This window comes from Dreissena polymorpha, chromosome 1 (assembly GCF_020536995.1).
Source record: "Dreissena polymorpha isolate Duluth1 chromosome 1, UMN_Dpol_1.0, whole genome shotgun sequence".
In the NCBI taxonomy this organism is placed as follows: Eukaryota; Metazoa; Mollusca; class Bivalvia; order Myida; family Dreissenidae; genus Dreissena; species Dreissena polymorpha.
Genome location: NC_068355.1, coordinates 29,815,474 through 29,842,606, shown reverse-complemented (window position 1 = coordinate 29,842,606; position 27,133 = coordinate 29,815,474). Strand labels below are relative to the sequence as shown.

General features: G+C 35.3%; 1 long non-coding RNA gene across 1 annotated transcript; it reads right to left on the bottom strand.

Annotated features, from left to right (window-relative positions):
* Window positions 1-11,877: 11,877 nt before the first annotated feature.
* LOC127874938 (uncharacterized) lies at window positions 11,878-15,087 on the bottom strand. Its single transcript, XR_008047190.1, has 3 exons — window positions 14,941-15,087; window positions 14,105-14,166; window positions 11,878-12,409 (listed from the first exon to the last, which is right to left on the bottom strand). It is a non-coding gene; the product is annotated as an uncharacterized LOC127874938 (long non-coding RNA).
* Window positions 15,088-27,133: the final 12,046 nt, after the last annotated feature.

Genomic DNA, 27,133 nt, shown 5'->3' with positions numbered 1-27,133 from the left:
ATTTCCATAACTGTTGAGCACAGTAATCCCACTTTCAGTAACTGGTATTTATGCAAAAGTAACAAAGATATGGATCAGACTCACAATTGTGGACAGACCGTGTAAAAACTATATGCCTCCCTACGCAAGAATTATCAAACAGTATTTAAATTTAATTGTGGTTTTTGGATTTCTCTCTATGCTACAAACATTAATGTTTAAGAAACCATGAGTTTGACATAAGGACTCCGCATAAAAGAAAGTAGGGAACGATCAGCAACCTCGGCGGAGTTTTGAAAGGCGTTCAGTCCATTTGGGAACACTACAGCGTTAATGAAGCAAAACTACTACATTTTTAGCTCATCTATTTTTTGAAAAAAAATTATGAGCTATTGTCATCACCTTGGCGTCGGCATCAGCGTCTGCGTCGGCGTCCGGTTAAGTTTTGCGTTTAGGTCCACTTTTCTCAGAAAGTATCAATGCTATTGCATTCAAACTTGGTACACTTACTTACTATCATGAGGGGACTGGGCAGGCAAAGTTAGATAACTCTGGCATGCATTTTGAATGAATTATGTGCCCTTTTTATACTTAGAAAATTGAAAATTTTGGTTAAGTTTTGCGTTTAGGTCCATTTTTTTCAGAAAGTATCAATGCTATTGCATTCAAACTTGGTACACTTACTTACTATCATGAGGGGACTGGGCAGCCAAAGTAAGATAACTCTGGCGTGCATTTTGACAGAATTATGTGCCCTTTTTATACTTAGAAAATTGAAAATTTTGGTTATGTTTTGTGTTTAGGTCCATTTTATTCCTTAAGTATCAAAGCTATTGCTTTCATACTTGCAACACTTACTAACTATCATAAGGGGACTGTGCAGGCAAAGTAATGTAACTCTGACTGGCATTTTGACAGAATTATGTGCCCTTTTTATACTTAGAAAATTGAAAATTTGGTTATGTTTTGTGTTTAGGTCCACTTTATTCCTACAGTATCAAAGCTATTGCTTTCATACTTGCAACACTTATTAACTATTGTAAGGGGACTATGCAGGCAAAGTTCTGTAACTCTGACTGGCATTTGGACGGAATTATGGGCCCTTTATACTTAGAAAATTGAAAGTTTGGTTAAGTTTTGTGTTTTGGTCCACTTTACCCCTAAAGTATCATAGATATTGCTTTCATACTTGGAACACACGCAAATACTATCATAAGGGTACAGTAAAAGGACAAGTTGCATAACTCTGGATGTCATTTTTACGGAATTATGGCCCTTTTTTTACTTAGTAACTTTGAATATATGGTTAAATTTTTTGTTTCGATCCACTTTACCTCTTGAGTATCAAGGCTATTGCTTTCAAACTTCAAATACTTTCATGCTATCATGAGGTTACTGTACCTGGCAAGTTGAATTTTACCTTGACCTTTGAATGACCTTGACTCTCAAGGTCAAATTATAAAATTTTGATAAAATTGCCATAACTTCTTTACTTATGATTAGATTTAATTGATACTTTGACAAAACTACTCTTACCTGACATACCACAATAGACTCCACCTAAACCATCGCCCGTGCCCCCCCCCCCCCCTTCTCCCCCCCCCTTCTTCCCCCCCCCCCTATTTTTTTTTTTTTTTTTTTTTTAAAGATCATCTCACAAATGACCACCACACCCTTACACTATACCCCCCCACCCCACCCCCTCCCCAATTTTTTTTTGAAAAGGTTAAAAAAAAAACCTATTTATTTTGATTATTTTATGTTTGAAATACCGTCCAACCATCGCACCCAAGAATCCCCCCCCACCCCCCTCCCCCCACCCGAATCCCCCCCCCCCCTAATTTTTTTTTTTTTAAGATCATCTCACAAATAACCACCACACCCTCACACTATATCCCCCCCCCCCACCACACCCTCCCCCCCCCATTTTTTTTTTGAAACGGTTAAAAACACAAATATTTATTTTTATTATTTTATGTTTGAAATACCGTCCAACCATCGCACCCAAGAATCCCCACCCCCTTCCCCCCCCACCCTCCACCCCCACCCCTCCGATTTTTTGTTCCATTTTTTTCGCAGTTTTGGAAGATAATGTAATAAATGTCCACACCCCCACACAATGCACCCCTCTTCACTCCACCCCTCCCTCCTTTGTGATTGAAAATGAGAGTCCCTTCACTTTTAAAAAGAAAATAGATGAGCGGTCTGCACCCGCAAGGCGGTGCTCTTGTTTAAGACTTGACATTACATCAAATAATTTAAACAAACTCAAGATGGAAAACGAACATGGCCCTTTTATAATACATGAATTTTGATGCATATATTGCGATTGACTGTTAGAAGCATCCTGGTTCGCATGCAAGGTAAACTATGATGGCTCTTGAGTCCACCGTTCCATGAAAACTGCTTAGAAAGCCTTATATACAGTCTAAAAATGCACAAACAGTGAACCGTGTCAATTGTAAACAACGCTGCACTTGCGTATTCAGTCTTCAATAACTTGTTTAATTTTGATAATTAATCAACAGGATTTATACCGAGGTTGACTGGATATCAGTAGATCATTCTGCGCCTAAGTATAATGCCGAATAAGTATGGTAAATGTACAAACCTTCCAAAAATCTCGACGAAAACATTTAAAAATCATTGGTTAACCGCCATTTTGAACAACAGTTACTATTTTTCTCACTTACGCCACGCCAGTTACTTGCGTACGATCCACCCCCTGAGTATGAAGACATGGTCAACTTGAGGGAGTTTGGGGAGGGGGGAGTTAAAGCTTGGTACCCATACTCCCCTTACCAAAGGCCAACAGCCACACGGAACTTGGAACCCCAGCCTCAACCTCACCTGCTCTGGCCCTTTTACAGTTACGCTTTTTAAAAAACATGGAGGTACTGACAAAGGAAGGACTTACTATAGCACTGTGCATAGGCACATTGATTTCCTTAGTGTAGTAATGACACTTCTTAGTGAAAGGTTTCTTAAAATCTTCTGGTTTGAACTTAAATTACACTCAAGTAAAACTGAGAATATTTGTCTAACTGTACACACAATTTGATTTGGGATATATAATGCCCATGATATAACAGGAATCCATAAAAAAATATAACAGAAGCTTAATTTCTAGGTTACACCCCAGTAAAGAGTGTTATCTAAAGAACACTGAGTTCCACAATCTTTGAATTCTTGCAAATTTACCACATTTCTGTTTTGATTCATTAGACATTGTTTCTGGATGAAAGAAAATTGAGCCTCAGTAAACTGTTGTTCCTTGGGAATCAAAGAAGCAGATATGCAGAGAACATGTAATAGGTGTTACCAGATGATGCTAGGGAAACAAAATGTTTAATTGGACATTATATTCGAACAAAAAAACTGAAATTTTATTACATTAAATAGTTTGATTCTGAGTTTGCTTGTTTGCTGTGCATTAAACATTGACATTGGCATAATAAGAACATAAGGAATAATTATTACAGCCTCATTATTGAAATAACACATTTATATGGCTGTGTCACTAATGCTTCATATATATTTTAATACCTAGGTGCTAACAAATAAATAAATTCATTTAACAACTTACTAAAATAATTTAAGAATAATTTAACATCAGAATATTGGAAACATGAACAAGAGATGTGTTTGTCAGAAACACAAAGTCCCCATATTGCGCCGCTTTGAAGCCATATATTTGACCTTTGACCTTGAAGGATGACGTTTCACCACTCAAAATGTGCAGCTCCACGAGAAGTAAGTAAGAGATTGAATGGAGAAATCAATTTTAAAATGAAAAAAAAAAAATTTGACCTTTGACCTTGACGGATGACCTTGACCTTTCACCACTCAAAATGTGCAGCTCCACGAGATACACATGCATGCCAAATATCAAGTTGCTATGTTCAATATTAAAAAAGTTATGACCAACTGAAAGAAAAAAACTATGATATTTGACCTTTGACCTTGAAGGATGACCTTGACCTTTATTTTTCACCACTCAAAATGTGCAGCTCCATGAGATACACATGCATGCCAAATATGAAGTTGCTATCTTCAATATTGCAGAAGTTATAAAAGTTTAACCAAGGTTAGAGTTTTGTGACACACACATACAATGACCGTGAGACAGACACGCCAAAAACAATATACCCCCGATCTTTCTATCCGAGGGCATAAAATGAACTGATCAGAATTATTATTATTGATATATTGTTATGAATATATTAATATGACCAAGTATGTGCTTGATTTCCAAAGATTTAATACTTTTGACTTTTGGTTTACTTGTTTAATATTAAAAAACAATGCTGCAAAATTTGGAAATCTAATAAGTGAACTCTTTGCATTAGTTTGCGTCACTAAAATAACTTTTGTCAGAAAGGAATCATGTTTGCTGATTATTAAATCAAAGCATATTTCCTTTTCCTTTGATGCTACCACATTAAAAAGCCAGCTATCAAATAAATGTTTAATATCATTTACTCCTGAGAATATAAAGCTTTTCTTTTATACCAAACACAAAACAACTGTCACATAAATATACAAGTCATAGAGTGAACTTAGTTAGAAAGCTGTGGGTTAACTGCCACTGAAGATAGGACACATTATTTACCAGGAACACCACCCTACTGTGTGACACCTGTCCAGGTCTATTAGCTCAGGCTACCAGATACAAACACCAGGGCCTTCTGACATGCTCCAAAAAGCTGGGGAAATGGTGAGAAATTACCTGTAAGAAGTCTCAAATTTTCACTCCTGTTATCATGATATTCACATCAATGTAAATATGGGGAAACTCTCATCATGATTCCATAATTATTCTGTTACACATTGGAAAAACATTTCCTTTTCACAAGTTCTTTTTTCCCCCTTTGCTTTAATATGTTTTCATCAGGCATATTGTTTTCACCTGCTACAGCAATGCCAGGAATAGAGAGGGTTTCAAGGGAGTTGCAATTAATTAATTTGTTTATTTTACAGGGTTGATTGAAAATTCTTCAGCAAATACCAACTTTGAGTCCTGTGTAACTCTTGAGTACAAACAAACTGGAATTTGTTTAGAATTTTCTCAATAACAAATTTCAATTGACTTTACTGAGGAAAGTATCTTAGCAAAGAGAAAGGAAAGGCAGAAAAATAGCAATCAATTCCATAAAACCTTTTTGTTTGAATTTTTTTAAGGAAAAAGCGTGGGGGTTATGTAGTTATCTCCGCCGTCTGTCTGTCCATCCGTCCTGGCCACTATCTCCTCCTACACTATTAGCACAAGAACCTTGAAACTTACACACATGGTAGCTATGAGCGTATGTGCGACAGTGCACTATTTGAAATTTTGATCAGACCCCAGGGTCAAAAGTTATGGGGGTTGGGGTGGGCCTGGTCAGAAATTTTCACTCATTTTTTAGGTTATTGTACATTAACTTCTTCATTTCTACACCGATTTACTTCCAATTGATACTGAACATCTCTTATGACAATACGGCCAATCTCAACTATGCATGGCCCCATAACCAACCCTGGGGCACCCCTGATTCAAACATGCGGCGTGGGGATACGCGTCGGCCTCTGCCGCACCATTTCTAGTTTTAATGTTACTTTTTGGGGGTTTTCTTATAGGGTTCTAACAAAATAATGGTTTTTTATCAACACACAACCATGTATAGCATCCACCCGATTTTTGTATTTAACAAAAAAACGTCGGAGACGGGTGATGCTCTCCAAAGTTTTTTTTTGTCACAATATTGCACTATATATTCAGATAAAAGGACACATCTTGAGGGGCATAACTAAATTGGACAAAATAATACGATGGATGTTGTAGCAACTTAAAAATTTCAAAGGGCCATAACTCTGTGAAAAATCATCCGACGAGAACCGACTGATAATATGCACATCTCCTCTTGGTAGTGAAGCTTCCCATAAAGTTTAATTGAATTCCAGTCATTAGTTGCTGAGAAATAGCTTGGACAAGAATTGCACTATATGTTAAGTTAATGGAAAATTTCAAAGGGCAATAACTCTGTGAAAAAATCATCCGACAGAACCGGCTGATAATATGCACATCTCCTCTTGGTAGTGAAGCTTCCCATTAAGTTTCATTGAATTCCAGTCATTAGTTGCTGAGAAATAGCCCAGACAATAATTGCATTATATGTACAGTTAATGGAAAATTTCAAAGGGCCATAACTCTGTGAAAAATCATCCGACAAGAACCGGCTTATAATATGCACATCTCTTGATAGTGAAGCTTCCCATAAAGTTTCATTGAATTCCAATCATTAGTTGCTGAGAAATAGCCCGGACAAGAATTGCACTATATGTACAGTTAATGGAAAATTTCGAAGGGCCATAACTCTGTGAAAAATCATCGACCACAACCGGCTGATAATATGCACATCTTTTGGTAGTGAAGCTTCCCATAAAGTTTCATTGAATTCCGGTTATTAGTTGCTGAGAAATAGCCCGGACAAAAATTGTGCTCGGACGGACGCACACACACACGCACGGACAGACGAAGCGGCAACTATATGCTCCCCCAAAAAATATTTTGGGGAGCATCAAAATAAAGGTAATAAAGTTTCCTAATAATGAACTATTAAGCTACCCTTTGATTATGTAATTGAAACAATAATCTGAGTCACAATATGGATAAGTGTTACTTTTATTCAAAATATTAAGCGCTTTTATGATCATGGGCACAGGTTATATGGCAAAATAATTTTAACAAAGATTTGGGGGTCAAAAAATAAGTATTAAACATGGGACAAGTACATGGATTAACCCTTTGCATGCTGGGAAATTTGTCGTCTGCTAAAATGTTGTCTGCTGAATTTCTAAAATTAGCATTTTCTTCGATTTTTTTTTCAAAGAATACTATCAGAATAGCAAACAGTTTGGGATCCTGATGAGATACCACGTTCTGTGGCGTCTCATCTGGATCCAAACTGTTTGCAAAGGCCTTTAAAATTCGGTTCCCGCACTGAAAGGGTTAACACCTTACAGATCAGACCTGTAATGATTCAGTCTTTCTCTTTCAAGCTCGCAAAAAGGCTTTAGAGCAATTTAAGTCTCAAACAGACACTTATTATTATGGCCCCATAAAAATGTTTTTAATATTTAATGTTTACATATTTTCCACATTTTTACATCAAAAGCAACATGCCTCTTCGGTAAGTTCTCGATTCATTAATATCATCCTTTTAATCAGTGACATTTTAATATCTTAGCAACCATTATGAAATTTGTCACCTGTTTATTGTTAATGGCCGTACCATGTTGTCGACACCAAGGGTTTCAAATAACCAGTGCTCAATGTCATTATAATGCACTTTTGTGTCATACAGAATACATTAGTAGCGCTTGCTGGTGATATATTTAAGAAATAGTAAACTCCACTGAGGTCCCTATGGCATTATAGTGACCAGCCAGGCAGCCACAAACCGTATATGGACCAAAGCCGTAGTGGAGTTTACCATTTCTTATATTACACCAAAGAGTTTTTCCTTTACCATTTTACAGACCTGTACGATTGTTTCAGGTTTAAAAGTGATAAACTGAAGAATTTCGCAGAAATAATGACGTCATTTCGTTAAAAAATGACGTCATTTTACAGTCAAACAGTGCAGATTTAGTGGTGTGTAACCCCGAACGGACTCCATATATACAAAAAATTGTGACCGGTCCATATACCGTAAATTTGCGGCCATAAGTCGACCTAAAAACGCTCCCAAAATTGACTTTAAAAGTCAACTCGACTTATGGATGAGGTACTAAATAAAAATAAAAATAAAAACATATTTCTGTGCCGTTTTTTTTTTAAAGTAATAAATCTCCGAAGCGGAGGAATGATGACTATTTACGGTAAGGACGACTCGTCTTTTACTTAAATGTCCGCTGATAACAAAATACTGCATGCTTACATTGGTTTTTAATTCATTAATCTTCGTAATAAGTCCAAATAAAAACATGTAAAAATAACTTCGAAAATATTAAACATTTGTGACGTACGGTAAAGTGGCGAAATTTATACATAGCAATTTGTCTATTGATACATCGTCCGTTGTCTGCTAAGAACAATAGAAAATCGACTGCTGACACTTGTACCCATTTAAAGTTAATCCGTGTAAATACAAACTGTCAACAGATGCAGGTGTCTTTATGCCACCAATTATCGCTTCTCGGCCTTTTGACTAAGATCAAAGTGTAAAGTGTAGTGTTGGCATCCTTTTGATCATTTGTCTTTATTGCGTCACGCCTAAAATAGTTATCCGTTAATGATATGCAAAACGGTTCTGCTACAAACTACTTCGGACCAATCAAAAATACTATTAGATTCCTCTATCGCATTTTACAGACTAAAACCGATCATATAGATATAGAAGGACCAATATCTCTGAGGTGTAATATTTGTCAATATTACACCTCAGAGATATTGGTCTATCTATATGACCGGTTTCAGTCTGTAAAATGCGATCGAAAAACCTAAGAGTATATGGACCGGTCACTATTTTTTTGTATATGGACCGTTCGGGGTTACACACCGCTATATGTGCACTGTGTTGACGCGTTTTATTGAACAGCATTGACACTATTTTAGCTTTAACAAGAGTACAAAAAAAACCTTAATTTAGAATAAACGACACGCTTACCTCAATGCCAACGTTAACGTTAATACAATGTTTAAAACAATAAAGTTGAAACGATATTCACTTCCATTTTCTATTCTTCCATCCCTTTATCGAAACTCATTTTAAATCACACTATTTTATTGTATTCCTATCGAAGTTTACATAATGTATGATAAACACACAATCCGAAATACGTTTTGCATTCGTTTGATGCCTTAAACAAATAACTAACTGTTAACAAAATACCAATCCGACATGTCCTAAACACCCAGAGCATTTAGCTCCAACTGGAATGTTTCGTCAAAGAAACTACGTCACACAATTTACGTCATCGTTTGCGCATTCAGTTGCATGAAAAATAAAAGTACGGAAAGCCGGTTTAACACTGTACAGTGATACAGGGGATACTCTTCGGTGTAATATAAGAAATAGTAAACTCCACTTCGGTCCCAATGGCATTATAGTGACCAGCCAGGCAGCCAAAAACTGTATATGGACCGAAGCCTCAGTGGCATTTACTATTTCTTAAATATCACACCTTCTGAATTCTTATTCAGTCCCATTATCAATCGTCCTATTAGAGCACGTTTCCGATAGTTTCTTGTGGTGAAAAATGATAAATCAAAATATCAAATTAAGCAGGATAAATTAGTTACATTCAAAAGGTCTTCATCTCTCTACAAAGTTTTATATTACTGAACCATAATTCAAACTTTTGAAGAACTTCAAGCTGACAAGGATGCTCAGCTTACAACTATCAATTAAAAACCTATTGCATCAAAAGCCAAAAGCTTAATTAAAAAAAAAAGAAATGTATATAGTTCTGTTATAAAAGTAGTTGATAAGAACAATAATTTGTCACCAGAAGTAGTCTTTGAATTGAAGCATGTAAGAAATTTGTTGATATGTGTTCCAATAGAATGTTTGTTTTCTGTTAACTGTTTCCCCCATAAGAAGCAAAGTGAAAATGGATTTTGCAAACAGCATTAAACCAGAACAGCCTGTGAGTAACTCGCAGTCTGTTCAGGTTTTATGCTGTTTGCTGTTCAGCAATAACTAAGGGTTGGAAATGAAGCCTTTAAGAAATTTGAATCTAGTAAGAAAGGTCTTCAATTAAATTTAACTTTTTATGGGACTACAAATGCGTCAAAATACGTATCTAAATGGTAAAGGGGCACTTTTTCAACTCATCTGCAATTCAAAGTTGTGTCCACACATAGCGAGCTGTTATGGATGCACCAACAGTACTGCTGAACAAATAGAATCATCAATTTGTCTTACTCTAGAAACTATAAAGTTCTGAAATCTGAGCTCGAAAGTCTATATAGCTACAATACAGGTAATGCATAAAGAACCACCTCTCAAAATTTTTCATAAAATTAAACTTTGCTGATATTGTTTATAATTGACATCTTACTATCCACAATTCAAACAAATACATTGAGATATGTTTAATAGATAATACCAATTTGTTTCTTAATAGTCTTATAGTTTCTTCCCACAAGTCAGCTGGTGATGCTGCTTGACTATAAATCAAGCTATGTTAGCGTTTCCGATCGCCAAAATCGCCAAGGGCGATTGAATCTTTTAGCTGGTGATTAAAGTTTAAAATGTTAATGAAAATGGCGATTGCAAAAAAACCTGATATTTCTCTATAAGTATAATATTCCCTACTTTTAAAGAGAACTCGGTACTGATTTCCACATGTAATCGCCATAAAAGCTCCAGGTGGTAATATAAAGTCCATTGATAAGAGATAACCGGATGCCCGTATCGTATATTCAAGCCACATAACACAGTCATGTATGCTGACAGGTGCATCACGGGAAATTTTCGGGTAACTTTCCAGTCGCCAAACTGTGATATTTAACGTCCAATTGGTTACGAGAATGTTTATGGAGGCGGAGTTATATAGCGATTATTATTTTTGATTGACGTCGGTCACATAGTAAGCGTTTATCGCAGGTTTATTAAGAATGAATCACAGTTGTAGCATTAACACGTGATATAAAACCGATAAATAAAGCAGTACATTAAAGGCGGTTTCGGGCATCATCATCACACCTATTTACCGTACTGTAAACAATCATAAATTATGAGAAGTTAATTGCAATTGGTGAGCAGTGTAAAATTACTTACGGCGAGTAAGTTGTGAAAAACAAAACCCGTTAATAATTTAATGTGGTAACAAATTGAATCCAGTGCATGTATATTTTATCATGTCTATTTGTAGAACTGATTTACACCGTTTTTCTACAGCCACGTGATAATAACTATTTACTATGCATTAATACCGGTATGCCATGTAAAACCCGTGTTATAAGAACGAGCGCGAAATTATTGCTGTCGTCTGCAATGACAAGTTCTACGCATGCAAAGCAAGACCCCCCCCAATCAAAGACTGGGGCATATCGGAAAGTTCTAACATTGTATACTGTTTATGCCAGTGCAGGAAAATAAATATAAATGAAAAATTAAAAAAAAACATGAAATTATTTGATTTCAGGTAACAAATAATTTATTTAAATGTGACTTCATTGATAATTTAATACAGTCATTGTTGATACCTATAGATTCATGATAATGATTATGTTGTTCATTGAGCAAATAAGGTTATAATGTGGGTCGTTTTGTAGTGCTGAAATTTGGCTACTAATTTTTTTCTTAGCGCCAACCTAGATCAAGTCAGCATAGTCTATTGTATCAAATGTTGTAGTATATTTTCAGTCGCACAAAGTATTTTTCAGCATAGCTGTCTAATCCAGCTTAACATCTTAGCTGACCTTTGTAAGCTAGGTAACAATCAACTTGAATATAAAATTCCAGAGTTCTTCTAACCCTTTGCATGCTGGGAAATTTGTGGTCTGCTGAATTTCTCATATTAGCATTTTTTTCGATTTTTTTCAAAGAATACTATCAGAATAGCAAACAGTTTGGATCCTGATGAGACGCCACATTCTGTGGCGTCTCATCTGGAGAATGTGGCGTCTCATCTGGATCCAAATTGTTTGCAAAGCCCTTCAAAATTCGGTTCCAGCACTGAAAGAGTTAAGTAGTACCTGAGCCAACAAGGACCAATCAAGGGCAAGTTCTCTGTCCACGGAGCAAATCTTTTTCTACTTTTTGTTTTGTGAAATTATTCATACTGTTGATGTCTTTTTGGATTTTCAAATTATTTTAAGGGAGGAATACCAAAACCAACAACAACAAAAAAATAATAAGGTCGTACTATATATAAGTACCAACTTCCCATGTAGTACTTACAGCAATACCAAGAAGTAACATCTTGTATCTAAATCAGTTTCCTGAAAATAAGATAGCTGTGATCTATAGATAGCTTGTGAATGGGAGAGATGGGGAAATGAACAGTTATTATCTCATGAAGCCAATTAACAATAGTGTGTTATGAGCTAACAGGAGGATAAATTGGGTAATCACTTGGCAGAAATGGAATGGGGAGAATACCTCCAATTTGGAGAAATAGGCAAATTATCATTCTGTTAGAAATGGCTTATGGTCACAACATACCAAAAGATTTCCTGCACAAATTCAATGTAAAAGCAATAACTTTAACAAAAAATAAAGTCAAACTTTTGCGCGTAGACACCCCCATAACCATACCTTTTCTTAAAGAGCATTCCAAGCCGCAATGATTTAAACAATAAAAAACATAGGTCATCCAATATGTAAGAAAGAACTCAATGCGAATCAGCAGTCACTGTTTTATGGCCATCTTTTTACCGGCATCTCTCCAGTTGATGATGGTTTCCCGCCAACTGTCAAAGTCTTATGTAGTCTCCAACCTAAAAGCAAAACAGGGAATTTGTAGTATACAACAATGTTTTCCCTACCACATGAACACAGAAATATTCAAAAATAAAGTCATGGCAAGTGCCCGTACAGAGAATTGTGTTTTCAAATAAATAAAGATTTTGTTTTTAGAGGGTATTATAAGCATTGAACACCAAAAGTATTTAGTGTATTGTAACCTATAAGAGAAATTTATTTTGACTGAAATGTGTTTTTCTTTCATATTATTATCTTCCCATCCATATTGCACCAATATATTAAGTTTGGCTGGATTAGCTGTCCATTTGGCCATTCTGTATCATATTTTCACACGCGGGTGTTTTCAGTCCGAAGAAGGCGATATTAGGCCTGTTAAAGCTTAACTGCCCCTTAAAGATTTAAAGCTGTTGTGTTCAATATCTGCAATAAAATACCAAAACAAACCAAATAGACATGCAAGTGGGGCTAATGTGTGGTGGGGAAAGAATGAATTTGTAAGATATTTTCACTCTAAGCAATTTTGATAATGTCTTATTTGTGTGTTTTTTTTTAATCATCCCAAAAATGCCAATTTCAAAGCAAAAACAATCCAATTTCATCCAAGACAATAAACTAATTACTCAAAATGAGAGATCAAAGATACTTTCAAGTGTAGAAATCAATATGCTCCCAATAACTTGTTATTTCACACCAATAAAAGTGTAAAATCTTGAAAGCGCCTTGTCGATCGGTGCCCATTTATTTACCAGCCGCCAATGAAATATTCTAGCATATTATGTCATGGGTGCCTTTTAACTGCAGCAGATGGTCAATATGCATTGCCAGCTCTCATTTAGAGGTTCAAGACAATACAAACTTTCATATTTTTGACACAAAATAAGTACTTTAGGCTATTTTTATGGTGGCAATCTGGTCCAAATGGGAGTTTGTAACCAAGCGAAAGAATACAATGCTCATTTGTGTGTGTGGGGGGGGGGGGGGGGGTTAAGCTGGAAGGAAAAGTTAAATTGAACAAAATACACATATGTAGGCAAGCCTTATAAGCTTAGCAATGATGTTCCATGTAGTAACAGGGGTAGAAAGGCAGTTCAGATCAAGGCAGTGTCCTGAAAGGGGTTTCTAGTACTTCTTTTGGGGACACAGCTTCCTGCAGAATTCTCAACACAACAAATATCAATGATTCATGTCACCTTTCTATGCAAAGAAAAAGGAATATGGACAATACTGTCATTAAATCACTGAATGAGAGAAGGATGTACCAAATAAAAATTAAAACATGTTGCTGAAAGTGCCAAATTTTGTCAAAAAAATCCCTCTAAGGTAAATGATGAAGGGGACACTTGCTATAACAATCCTATGTTTAAGTCAGGCGCGACACCCTTTTAAGCCGGAACCATGAATATAAGCATATTGTGAGAAAACAATACCAAAAACAAGCTAATTGTAGGATTACAAGTAGCAAATCAACTCAGCTGTACTGCATACATGCTCAGGAACAAGGATAAACCTGTTAAGTGCCAACTTCAGCTGCCAACAAAGCACGAGCTTTACATGTCAGGACGCGTAACTATCAATACAAACTGCGAGGAGAATTACATGACAGCAAGGGTGTGAGTGACCACAAACCTGATTATGACAGTCTTTCACACCTAAAGCATCATACATATGCTTATTTGCTTGTGTACATGATAACAAAATGATATTATTACCTGTTTTGCCATCAACAACCCTTATCCAGTGGCCCTTGACTTAGTCGCAGACATTCCTCTACCTGAAAAAGTGAAAATACCCAATAGAAAAAGATAAAAAAAATGAAACAAAAACATGCATTTATGTATTTTAAGTGTACTTTTATGAATTATATGAAGTGATAAAGCTTGCTCAATTCATGATTGTACTAAATATGAAGGCTGGCTCAGTTAAGCATCTGCTGCACTGTCAATACTGTAAAAATGCCCGCCATTCCATGTCGGTGAAATGGGGCTCTGTTTGAATGTTCATGCTTTTCGCAAAAGCTTTAGTTGCGTTACTCGATCACGGAGTTCCTGGCGTTGAATTCTAACTTCATGTAACACATTTACGCGACACGGTCAACCAATATGCGGTTGAATTTAAGTCGGAAAGCAATTTAGCCCTTATTCCACTATATAAGGGTGGGGGGTCAACTTGAAAAACAACTATTCCAGGTCAAATAATCTGAATTCATGCATTTGATGCACTTATTTTCTTCCCTTTTGCTAAGAAAGGACCAAAAATCAGCTTTCCCAGTCATATTTTGCACTTGCAGATGATATTTCATTTTTATCATAAGTTAGTTTAGGTCACAACATACCAAAAGATTTCCTGCACAAATTCAATGTAAAAGCAATAACTTTAACAAAAAATAAAGTCAAACTTTTGCGCGTAGACACCCCCATAACCATACCTTTTCTTAAAGAGCATTCCAAGCCGCAATGATTTAAACAATAAAAAACATAGGTCATCCAATATGTAAGAAAGAACTCAATGCGAATCAGCGGTCACTGTTTTATGGCCATCTTTTTACCGGCATCTCTCCAGTTGATGATGGTTTCCCGCCAACTGTCAAAGTCTTATGTAGTCTCCAACCTAAAAGCAAAACAGGGAATTTGTAGTATACAACAATGTTTTCCCTACCACATGAACACAGAAATATTCAAAAATAAAGTCATGGCAAGTGCCCGTACAGAGAATTGTGTTTTCAAATAAATGAAGATTTTGTTTTTAGAGGGTATTATAAGCATTGAACACCAAAAGTATTTAGTGTATTGTAACCTTATTATCATTCTGTTAATCAATGGGAGCTTCTCTGTTTGCTGTGTAACCTAATTAGACAACCCTGTTAGAGACCTGTTGGAATGGTAATAATGCTATTAGTTAGGTGTAACTTGCATTTTTTCCTCAGAATCATTCATCATTCTCATCAAAGGTACAGTTACGCAATTGTCTCTGGTAATGGGTGTTGGTTGGGTATGATATGGTTTGCACAAAAAACAACATATAACTAACTAAAAATGGTCTATATTGTTTCAACTTGATTTCCCTTTTAAAAGTATAATTTAAGTTGCTAGAACTATTAACCCATTTATGCCTAGCGTCTAGAAAAAAAGACCTTGGCAAACAGCGTAGACCCAGATGAGACGCCACATGATGGCATCATCATGCGGCGTCTCATCAGGGTCGGCCCTGTTTGCTTAAAGGAATTTCTCTAAGAAATATTCTAAATATAGAAATAAATATACTAGACATCCCTAATTTTGGAAATAAATTGATCCAATTCAGAAGGATGGGAGAGTCCACTAGGCATAAATGGGTTAAACAAGCTTAATAGTATCATGGTTGATACTGTGTCTGCTCAACAATCTGAAGGTTTCCACACATTGGAAAGATCTTCTCTATGTAAACCACCCTCGAAGAAAAAGGAAATTAAGGCATTTGCATAAGGTGTCATCCCAGATCAGCCTGTGCAGTCTGCAAAGACTAATCAGGGACAACACTTTCCGCCATAACTGGCTTATTGCAAAGAAGATACTCAATTCAAACGTAAATAATATAAAGGTAAAGCTAGTGTCGTCCCTGATTAGCCTTTGTGGACTGTGCAATGAGGCTAATCTGGAACGACACTTTACAAACATGTGTTAAGCCCAGATTTCGTAGAATGTGTCTCATTTATACCACTTACTTATCCTCTTATCCTACCAAGGATTAAGCATTTTTGAAAAATAAAGCAAACAATTAATCTCAAGAAACTCAGGAGAGAAATTTGTGTTCTTATCCAATTCTTTAATAACATAACACCAAATATAAATATTTTTTATTTCATTTATGAGCTTTTGGCTTTCGATGCATTATAGTTTAAATAAATAGTTATAAGCTAAGCTTCTTTATCAAGTTTCCTAATAGTTAAAAAAACAACTGCTGAAACGCTGATCTTACACTGGGATTAGATTGAAGAAAAGTGCACCGAGAATGAACATTTAGATAGCACATGTTTAAGGGACTTCCTAATATACATAAGACAAATGTATTTAAAGTACAACTAGTGTATTATTTGAGTAACCCCATGTTCTTCGCTTCTCCTTCTGCTCCTATGTTTGTCACATAATCAATATACAATATAATTGACTAACATCAGCCCCATATACCTCTCACATACACAAATGTAGTTTTTTCAAGGGCGTTTTGTTAGTAGGCATTTTCTTGAATTACTTTATGTTCAGGTACACAAAGTCAAGAACAATTAGAATTATATACTAACATACAAATGCATCAAATCATGCTTATGACATAATGCTAATGTCAACATAATAACAAGCTTTCTTTTTTTCAATACGCTATTATAACCAATTAGATTGGGGTTACAAAGACTAAAAGCCAATTTTATGACTTGGTATGCATTTAATTGATAAATGTAAAGGTCTCTAGGGAAAACCTGACTTCATGCATGTGGGTAAAATAATTGTCATAGATCAGACTGTGCAGTTTACACAGGTTAATTTGGAACAACACTTTCCACCTATACTGAATTTTCATTTAGAAACAAGATGTGTTAGTAAAACACTATGTCCCCCCATATATTTGACCTTTGACCTTGAAGGATGACCTTGACCTGTCACCACTCAAAATGTGCAGCTCCATGAGATACACATGTATGCTAAATATCAAGTTGCTATATTCAATATTGCAAAAGTTATAGCCAATGTTAAAGTTTGATGGAAACAAACCAACAGACAGACATGGAAAAAACAATATGTTTCCATGATAGACTCGGAAACATGAAAACATTAATTTGATGAAAAAAATCCATAAAAGCCGAAAGTGTCATCCTTGATTAAGATAAGCAGACAGGACAGGCTAACCTGGAACGAAAATTGAGTCGTGTTCTGAGAAAACTTGGCATAATGCATGTGCGCAAAGTGTCGTCCCAGATTAGCCTGTGCAGTCCGCAGGGACGACACTTTCCGCTTTTATGGTATTTTAAGTTTCAAGGAAGTCCCTCCTTACTGAAAAACAAGTTTAGGTGGAAAGTGTTGTCCCTGATTAGCCTGTGTGGTCTGCACAGGCTAATCTGGGGCGACACTTTACTCACATGCATTAAGCCCAGATTTCTCAGAACACGACTCAATTTATCACATGTATTTAGTCTGCTTATCAATTTAGTAACATTTGTTTCACATGTAATACAATACTCTTACTAAAGGCAGAAGGGTCAACCATAGACCCCTAACCCCTTAAATCCCTTGAAATTCCTTTGATGCCCAATTTGGTATCTATCTGTTCAATGACTGTTAATGCATTAATTACATCCATTTTTGATCAAGTAATCCTATACCACAATAATCTACAGAACTGTCAAAACTACTGATACCTCTGTCAACAAAATAATCAGTCCCTGATTAGATTCCAGATACTGATGGTTTGAACCGTGATAAGTAAATCATAAAATAATTTACAAATACATGTGCGAAGATATGATTCAGTGCATCCTTTCAGATTGCAGGTAAGATTCTGCATTGCACTCACTAAATTTTCACATCTTTCAATATTCATTTGAGCCTTGAAATGGGAAAATGGGGCTTAATGCACTTTCGTAAAGTAAAACTGTCGTCCCAGATTAGCCTGTGCATTCAATCAGGGACGACACTTTCTGCCTTGAGTGGATTTTCCATAAGAAGCAACTTCCTTTAAACAAATAAAACCATAAAAGCTGCATGTTTTGTCCCTGATTAGCCTGTGCGGACTCATTAACAGGCTATAAATCTGAGGCAATGCGTTACACATGTACATTAAGCCCTATTTTCCCAAAGCACAGCTTATTTATTTCTGAATTTTTTTATATAGTTTTTCATATATGTGCAAAATGACATTGAGCATGGGATACTAATTTCAGTGTCCACACATGCAAGCCACATGATTTCTTATACAACAAGAACTGCAACTCCATATCTTCAAGAACATTTTCATACTGGAAAAGGGCTACGGGCAAAGGGCATTAACTCCATAAAACAATGCTTCTATTGCACAGAACTCTTCCTTAAAACTAGTTGAACCATGTATGAAGTTTGAAGTTGGTAACTTGACTTATTTATGCCTAGCGTCTACAAAAAAGGACTTGGCAAACAGTGTAGATCCAGATGAGACGCTGCATGATGTGGCATCTCATCTGGGTCTGCGCTGTTTGCTTAAAGGGATCTTTTCACGCTTTGGTAAATTGACAAAATTGAAAAAAGTTGTTTTAGATTGGTAAGTTTTCGTTTTAGTTATGATATTTGTGAGGAAACAGTAATACTGAACATTAACCATGCTCTAATATAGCCATTATATGCATCTTTTGACGATTTTCAAACCTAAACATTATAAAGCGTTGCAACGCGAAACGATTGAATAATTTGGAGAGTTCTGTTTTTGTCGTTAAATTTTGTGAAACTACGAAGATTTTTTATATAAGGTATAAAATACGTCTTAAATGTGTACTCGGCGGAATAGCTCAGTAGGCTAAAGCGTTTTTACTTCAGGACTCTGGCAGGACTCCAGGGGTCACTGGTTCGAAACCTGCTCCGGGCAATGTTCTTTTCCTTTTTTTATTTTTTTTCTTGATTTTTTACTGGAGCTTTTACGATCCAATGTTTACATTTATCAATATAAAGCATTTAATGAATAAGTTAAAAAAATGCCAAAATCTGTGAAAAGGCCCCTTTAAAGACATTTCTGTAAGATATATTCTAAATATAAAAAAAAATATGCTAGACATCCCTAATTTTGAAAATAAATTGATCCAATGTTGAAGGATGGGAGAGTCCACTAGGCATAAATGGGTTAAATAAATTCAAAATTATGCCCCAGACTAAAGTAAACAAGACACACTTGTGGTCAGACAAAGAGACCAGTTGATTAACCCATTTATGCCTAGTGGACTCTCCCATCCTTCTAAATTGGATCAATTTATTGCCAAAATTAAGGATGTATAGTATATTTATTTCTATATTTAAAATATTTCTTACAGAAATTCAGATAAGCAAACAGCGCAGACCCAGATGAGACGCCGCATCATGCGGCGTCTCATCTTTGTCTAAGCTGTTTGCCAAGGCCTTTTTTCTAGACGCTAGGCATAAATGGGTTAAAGAATTTCCCTGATATGTGTGATAAATGTTATTAACATCCCCTTGCATATTACATAAAACCATCCATGGCTTTAAATAAAGGTCGACTATAAACAATATGGCAAATAAACAGTTTTTTGTTAAGAAGGAAATTGTTATTCACTGGCTAGATCGTTAATAGATTTTAAAATAGTATTCAATACTGGTAAAATGTGTGCCGAAAAAATATGCTTGCACTTAAAAAATAAATTTTGGCTTGAAGTTTTGAAAAACTATATATTGTATATTGAAAAGCTGCCAATATTGAATTGTGATGATATTCTGGATATGCCTCTTTTTTATAATCATAATTTTAAAATTAGCAATAGCTATATCTATATCAAATGTCTATATGAAAGAGGTATTCGGTTTGTGAGAGACATAATGGTAGAAAGAAACTGCTTTATTTCCAAAGAATCTTTGGATACACAAGTTGGAACAAACGTAAACTTCCTATTGTAACAAGGATTAATAAACATAATAAAGAAATACATTGACAATTTTGAAGACCTGCCAAATTTTGACAAAAACACTCAAGGACCTATATTACCAACTTACATAAAAACAATAGTAACCAGCCCTAAAGAAGAGTATTCTTTGAAAAAATCAAAGAAAATGCTAATTTTAGAAATTCAGCAGACGACATTTTTGCAGATGACAAATTTCCCAGCATGCAAAGGGTTAAACCTGGCTCTGGGAAAACGGGGCTTCATGCTTGCCTATGTTCAAGATGGGTCAGTAATTAGCCTGTGCAGTCCACACAGGCAATTCAGGGACTACACTTTCCGTCTAGGGTGGGTCAGTAATTAGCCTGTGCAGTCCACACAGGCAATTCAGGGACTACACTTTCCGTCTAGGGTGGGTCAGTAATTAGCCTGTGCAGTCCACACAGGCAATTCAGGGACTTCACTTTCCGTCTAGGGTGGGTCAGTAATTAGCCTGTGCAGTCCACACAGGCAATTCAGGGACTACACTTTCCGTCTAGGGTGGGTCAGTAATTAGCCTGTGCAGTCCACACAGGCAATTCAGGGACTACACTTTCCGTCTAGGGTGTGCAGTCCACACAGGCAATTCAGGGACTACACTTTCCGTCTAGGGTGTGCAGTCCACACAGGCAATTCAGGGACTACACTTTCCGTCTAGGGTGGGTTGTGCAGTCCACACAGGCAATTCAGGGACTACACTTTCCGTCTAGGGTGGGTTCTTGTTTAGAAGAGACTTCATTTAAAAGAAAAATACCATTAAAGCGGAAAAGATTCTCCCAGATTAGCCTGTGCAGACTTCACAGGCTTATCTGGTACAATACTGTACTCAAATGCACTTTTTGTTTCTTTGTTACAAGCTATGTTGAGCTAATGATTTTGCACTTATTTTTTTGTTTTGCACAATTTTGCTGATTATTATATTATGTTACTTCTTAAAAAGTTATTTTGGTTTTGATGTTTACATAGAGCTATTATATGTTTTGTAAAATGTTGTGTTTATTCATTAAATAGGGTCAATTAATGTAGAAAATACTGTGATACTTATGTTCATAGATCTTTGTTCTTTTTCTTTTTGATCATCAAATGAAGTTAAATTATGCTTGTATATGCAATGATTAGACAGAAAATGTTTATTGCACATAAATTATAATCTTCCCAGTATGACAGTCTCCATGTTGGTTGTATTTAACAATTGATCAGAGAACATGACTTCCCTTGAAAACAATATACAACTTTTTATATTTATCATGGTCTAGAGATGATACAAGACCATTTAGCATGAAAACTGAGCAATATTTCATTTTCAACGAGAAATTAACATCATTGATAAAGACTAAAGAGAAGCCCGCTTTTGTAGTCTGCTCTAATTCTTTAATGTGGTTGCTGGGTTTTACACTAATAAGATTTTAATTGCCATGGTGATAAGCAAATAGATATCAAAGCCTGAAGGCACTGAAGATGTTCCCTATTGCATAATTTAACACCCAATTCATTTTTGAAAATCAATCGCAAGTTTGAAATGAACACACGCCATTCAACTTTATAAAGTGTGTGTCATAGCGCATGGGTCGAGTTTTGTAAGCACTTTTTATCATCCTTCTTATTTCATAGAAATAACTAAGACAAAATAAAAACAACATGCTTTTCGGAAGTTCTGAAAGCATAGAAAGTATGATGAAAATGGTAATGATAACTTAATATAAAGAAAATTTGCAGTCACCATCATATTAAAGGAATACTTTTTTCTAGGGATGGCAACGAATACCAATTTCGGTATTCGAATATTCGGTCACCCTTCCGAACGAATATTCGGATATTCGGTCAACATCTGTTGGAAAAAAGTCAACTTTGTTTACCGTACCATTACTCCATGAATTCTACTTTCGTTTTTACCGGAAGTTCACCGGAAGTGACTAAATATTGACATAGCGTTGCCGTCGCTAATTCGAAGCTGATTTTGTTGATTACTTTTTAAGTTTTTATTGTTAAAATTGAATGACAAAAACTGTTTTTAAACTATTAATATCGTACATCAACAATAGAACGAGAAACATAATATTACATGACGAAAAAAAAATACATGACAAAACAGTTATATCTACATATAATTAAAGCTGAACTTAAACGAAATATGTACATAGCCACAACACACGTTGAACCTGTTAAACAGACTAAACAGTCAGTCTTTTAAAGTTGCCACGTTTAAAAGACACTTGGATCGGCGACTTCTTATCGGATGATGTCGTGAAATACTTCTAAGCAGCGGAAGGCGTATGTGGCATTTTGCTTGGACAGATATTTACTTTATGCGTGTAACAATTATAATATTTTCAATTAAATGAGGGTGCAATACCAAAAACATTTCTTTAAGTATAATACCTGATTGAATATTGAGTAATTAATTAATGTTTGAACCATACGATACGCAAATACTCATTAGAGGTTGAGTAAATTATTTTCTAAAAGCTTTTTTGATTGGACAACGTGATTATAACCATACGATCTGTTTTGTTTTTCACACCAAGTCGGCTCTTTCTTTACTCATTTAATCTTTGATCATTTTAAATGTAATCGAGTTATTAGATCAAGACGGGTCGGTGTTTTAATTGCCATACGGTCTTATTTGTTTTTTTACACAAAGTTGGCTTTTCCTTTACTCATTTAATCTTTGATAATTTTAAATGTAATTCGAGTCATTGGATCAAGTGCAGGTCGGTGTTTTGATTGCAGACGCGATTCGCACCTATCATAATTTTGACACAAAGTGTCTGGCTTTGTTAGCGGGATTTATGACCGGTATACTGTCATCACCATAGCGACGCATTATCGCGTCAACCGGAATAAACATTATGACACGGGGAACAACTTTTTTGACAATTTTTTTAAGCAAATTTTACGAATACAAAGTCTTTGAAATTACTCGATTTTTTATTTTTTCTTCCGAATATTCGATTCGGAAAACAGTATCCGAATATTCGGCCCGGGACCGAATATTCGGATATTCGGATATTCGTTGACATCCCTACTTTTTTCTAATATCAAAAGACTATCTCACCAAGAATATATATTCATAATGAAAGTTCAGTGTACAAAACTTTTGATTTTTTACACCATATACAAATTCAAAATATACAATAATCTTCATATCTTGTATATGGAGGAATAAAAGTATATAAACATTGCTGTTTATGCTTTCACATGGTGTCAACAACGCTAACATAAACATAGGTATAGAGCACTAATGCGCTTTAAGGCGTAGCTGTTTCAGTTTTCATCTTAGTGACTTTTACATAACGCCAACAGACACGCATGAATATTTTCGAATATTTAATAAGCTGATTCGAGATACAACCTCTGAATTTTTGCTACATCACTGCGTATGTGCTCAATTCAAAGGATGTAGCACTCTTCAGTGTAAGGAATTCGGGACTACTCTCTGTATGCTCAAACGACACAAATTGTGGCCCTGTTACAATTACGCGTTACAATCCCTCTTGCAGAATTTCACTTTCGCCTCCAAGATGAGAAAACAATCATTAGCAAAATAGTATAGTGTCACGATAAGAGAAAATCGTTAAATTATCATACCACAATGTTTGCCGTACTTGGTCAGCACGTCTGGAAATCATTCCTTAATGTGTGGATAGGCTGCCATTATTAACAAGTTTGCTATTTTCAATTCAATTTTGTATCAAAAAGCATTGTTCTTAAATGTGTCATTTGCAATTCGCAATGAGAATTGTAATGACCCTTGTCATGCGAAAATGGGTCTTATTCCATATGCGCCCATCATATAAATAGCCCACTCAGCTATCCCTCCTTCTGGTAAGGAGAAACATAACATATTGAGTGATTTTAAAGCGAACAGCATCGCCTATGGCCTGACTGCGCAAAAGCACATGTTGGGTTTAACAAACGCTTGCCGAAACGCATAAGACCCATTTTCGCATGACGGCGCTAGTGACGTGTGATTTAATTGTGTCGAAAGAAAACTGCGTCTAAATCAAATATAAACATACGGTATATTTCGATAGTGAAGAAAGATACTCATAACAAGGCATATGAGGACACAATTATGAAGTGCTCTCCCGTAGTATATTTTTTATTTACTCACACTAATGTGTGGTTTGACAATGCTAACACACATTTCATGCGGTGAATATGCAGCTTACAAGTGAAAAACACAACACAATAGTTTAACTTTTGTTTAATTGTATTTAATTATTTAGAAAAGTAAATTGCTAACTTTATTTCAAGTCAGCGTATACGCCGACTACATTTTTAAAAGACATTTATTGTTATAAATATATTTAATATAATATATTAAGTTGTTTTCGGTTTTAGCGATTAAAAAGCATGTTCGAGGTTGCCTAAAGTATGCCTGTAGTAATTAATGAACTCATATCCAACTGTCTAATGTATTGGGAACTGTGAATATAAACAAGCTTAACCTTCTACTAACCTTCTACTATTGCATTCGTATTATTATTATAAATTGTTTGTTATATTCAGGTTTAGCAATTATGAAACTTTTTTTTTGTCTATCGTATCGCTGAGGTTATTGTTGAACTTATGTTCAACGTTTTATAAATTGAGAATATAAATAAGCGTCAACTTTTTCCCGAATCTCTCAATTTACGACCTGTACTACGTCATTGAGTTGTATGCGAGAGCGTAACCTAGTGCGTTGTTATAACCCGTAAACTTTCCTTTGTTTATCGACAGGCGCATCTATTTATAGCCTCATATCATGAATGCCAAAACACCCACGAAAAAGAACCACGTGACCAAATAGGATGCAAAACGCAAATACCATGCGACTACGACTTTTATTATGTAAGAACGCTCCGCAATTCCTTTGAAGCCGGAGCCTTGTGATTGCTATTACGTAAATAATTGACCTCTAACTGAAGTAAGCAAAGGAAACGCAGCACCTAATTAACCCATTCTTTCTATGTGCGAAGGCAGATTGAATTTTACTAATGTATGGTTTGCCTATTATAACACACATTATAATGCAGTAAATATGCGACTAACAAGTAAAAAACACTATAATTAAACTTTTGTTTTGAATTAAGTTATTTAGAAAACAAAATTCCAAACCTTATTTCAAAACAGCAAGACTACATTTTTTAGAGAATATTATTGTTATATTTAAATGTTTTTTAACAGTTTCAGTGAAAATGAAACATTTTTTTTATGTTGTCTATTCGTATCCCTGTAATAATTGTTGAACTCGTGGTCAACGTATTATTAATTGAGACCTGTGAATATAAACAAGCGTAACATTATACTATTGCGTTATTCTCACACGGACTCCCCTTTGTTTATCGCCAGCCTCAGATTTATGAATGAGCTGAGCGAAAATACTACGTCACGCACACGTAGCAGTTTCACAAAGGAAATTCCTGGTCCTTGTGAATAAATCTTCTTTAAGGGAATTAACTCAATAAGTTTAAACAATATGATTTAATAACGCAAATTACAAATAACTTTACAACGTTCTATTGCGGAGTTCCGCCAGTTTCTATCTCTCCAAATAAAAAAAACATTTCAATTCTTATATACAATTTCCTATCTTGACATGTACTATCTAATTTTATTCTGTGAATAACAATTGTATTAGACTTAGAAAGGCATGATCAAACAAATATGGCAAGGATTAAAACAGCAGAATGATTATTACTAAAAATCTTACTAACTCTGAACAAGCATAATAAATATAAATCCTACAAGCTGTGAAAAAGCATATATTTAAAGTAAATTGCTGAATGCAAGTGTTAAAACTGGAATTGTATAATCTTGATGTTTGTTTCTTAGGATTTAAATGAATCACAAATCTTAACAAAATTAAGAGAGTAAAAATCTGTCCTTGCGATAGCAGAAAGTGGACTATTTTAATCATTCATAAACAATCTCCTCCGCGACACGTACAATACGATCATTGTTTATTGATTCTTTTCTATAAAACACCGTTCGAAAATATTGAATGTAACACGATATTAATATAATGTTTCCCTTTGTGAATACACATAATTGGAGAACTCAAACCTCTTGCATAAATTATACAACTCTTTCTTACGCGTAGTAGGCGGGAATTGGGTTAATCATACCTAGGCCGTACTGACCTGAATTTTACACTAAGCGCTTTAGACGGTCGCTAAAGCGACCATCTAAAAATATAGGTCACATGCTAAATAGTCATGCCTCAGTTTTCATAATGTGGGCACCCCTTTGATCTCATGTTCTGAAAGTTATAATTATCTATTGTAGGAGGGGTTTAATTTTCTTTCAAACTATACTATAATTTTTTAATAAAAAAGTAAAAATGACTAGCTTACCAGCTTTATTATGAATGGGTTAATAACATGTAATTATATTTTATTCAATTCCTTTTATGTTATGTGGTAAAAATGTCATTAAAGCAAAATAAATACTCTTCCTATGCTTATGTTTGCATCCCCACATCTAAGGGATTAACAAGTTAATAGATAAATTATTGCTTCAAACATGATGTGTTGGATATAAAAACTCTTTGATGTCAGTTTGAAAAAAGATAGAGGTTTTTATCTGTATTAATATATTTTGGCTACTTAAAAAATGGGTACATATATAAAAATGATTTCAAGTTTGAACAATCCTTCCATGTGAGCCTTGCTGTAAGGGGCTTAATACATGTGTTTAAAGTGTCCTCCCAGAGGCAAAGGCTAAACAGATGAGACACTTTCCACCTAAACTGGATTTTCGTTCAGAAGAGACTACCTACAAACAAAAATTTCAACAAAAGTGGAAAATATCGTCCCTGAATATCCTGTGCATACTGCACAGACTAATCTGTGACAACACTTTACGCACATGCATTAAGCCCCGTTTTCTCAGAGTGAGGCTTATATATCCCAGCTGTTATGCATTGCTATTTTTCGTGTACACAGATAATTAAATATTTGTTTGTTTTCTGCATTTTACTAAGGCGTAATCATGATTAAAGATAATTATGGACTATCATGAGTTTTTTATGCCCCCCTTCGAAGAAGAGGGGGTATATTGCATTGCACATGTCGGTATGTCGGTCGGTCGGTCCACGAGGTGGTTTCCG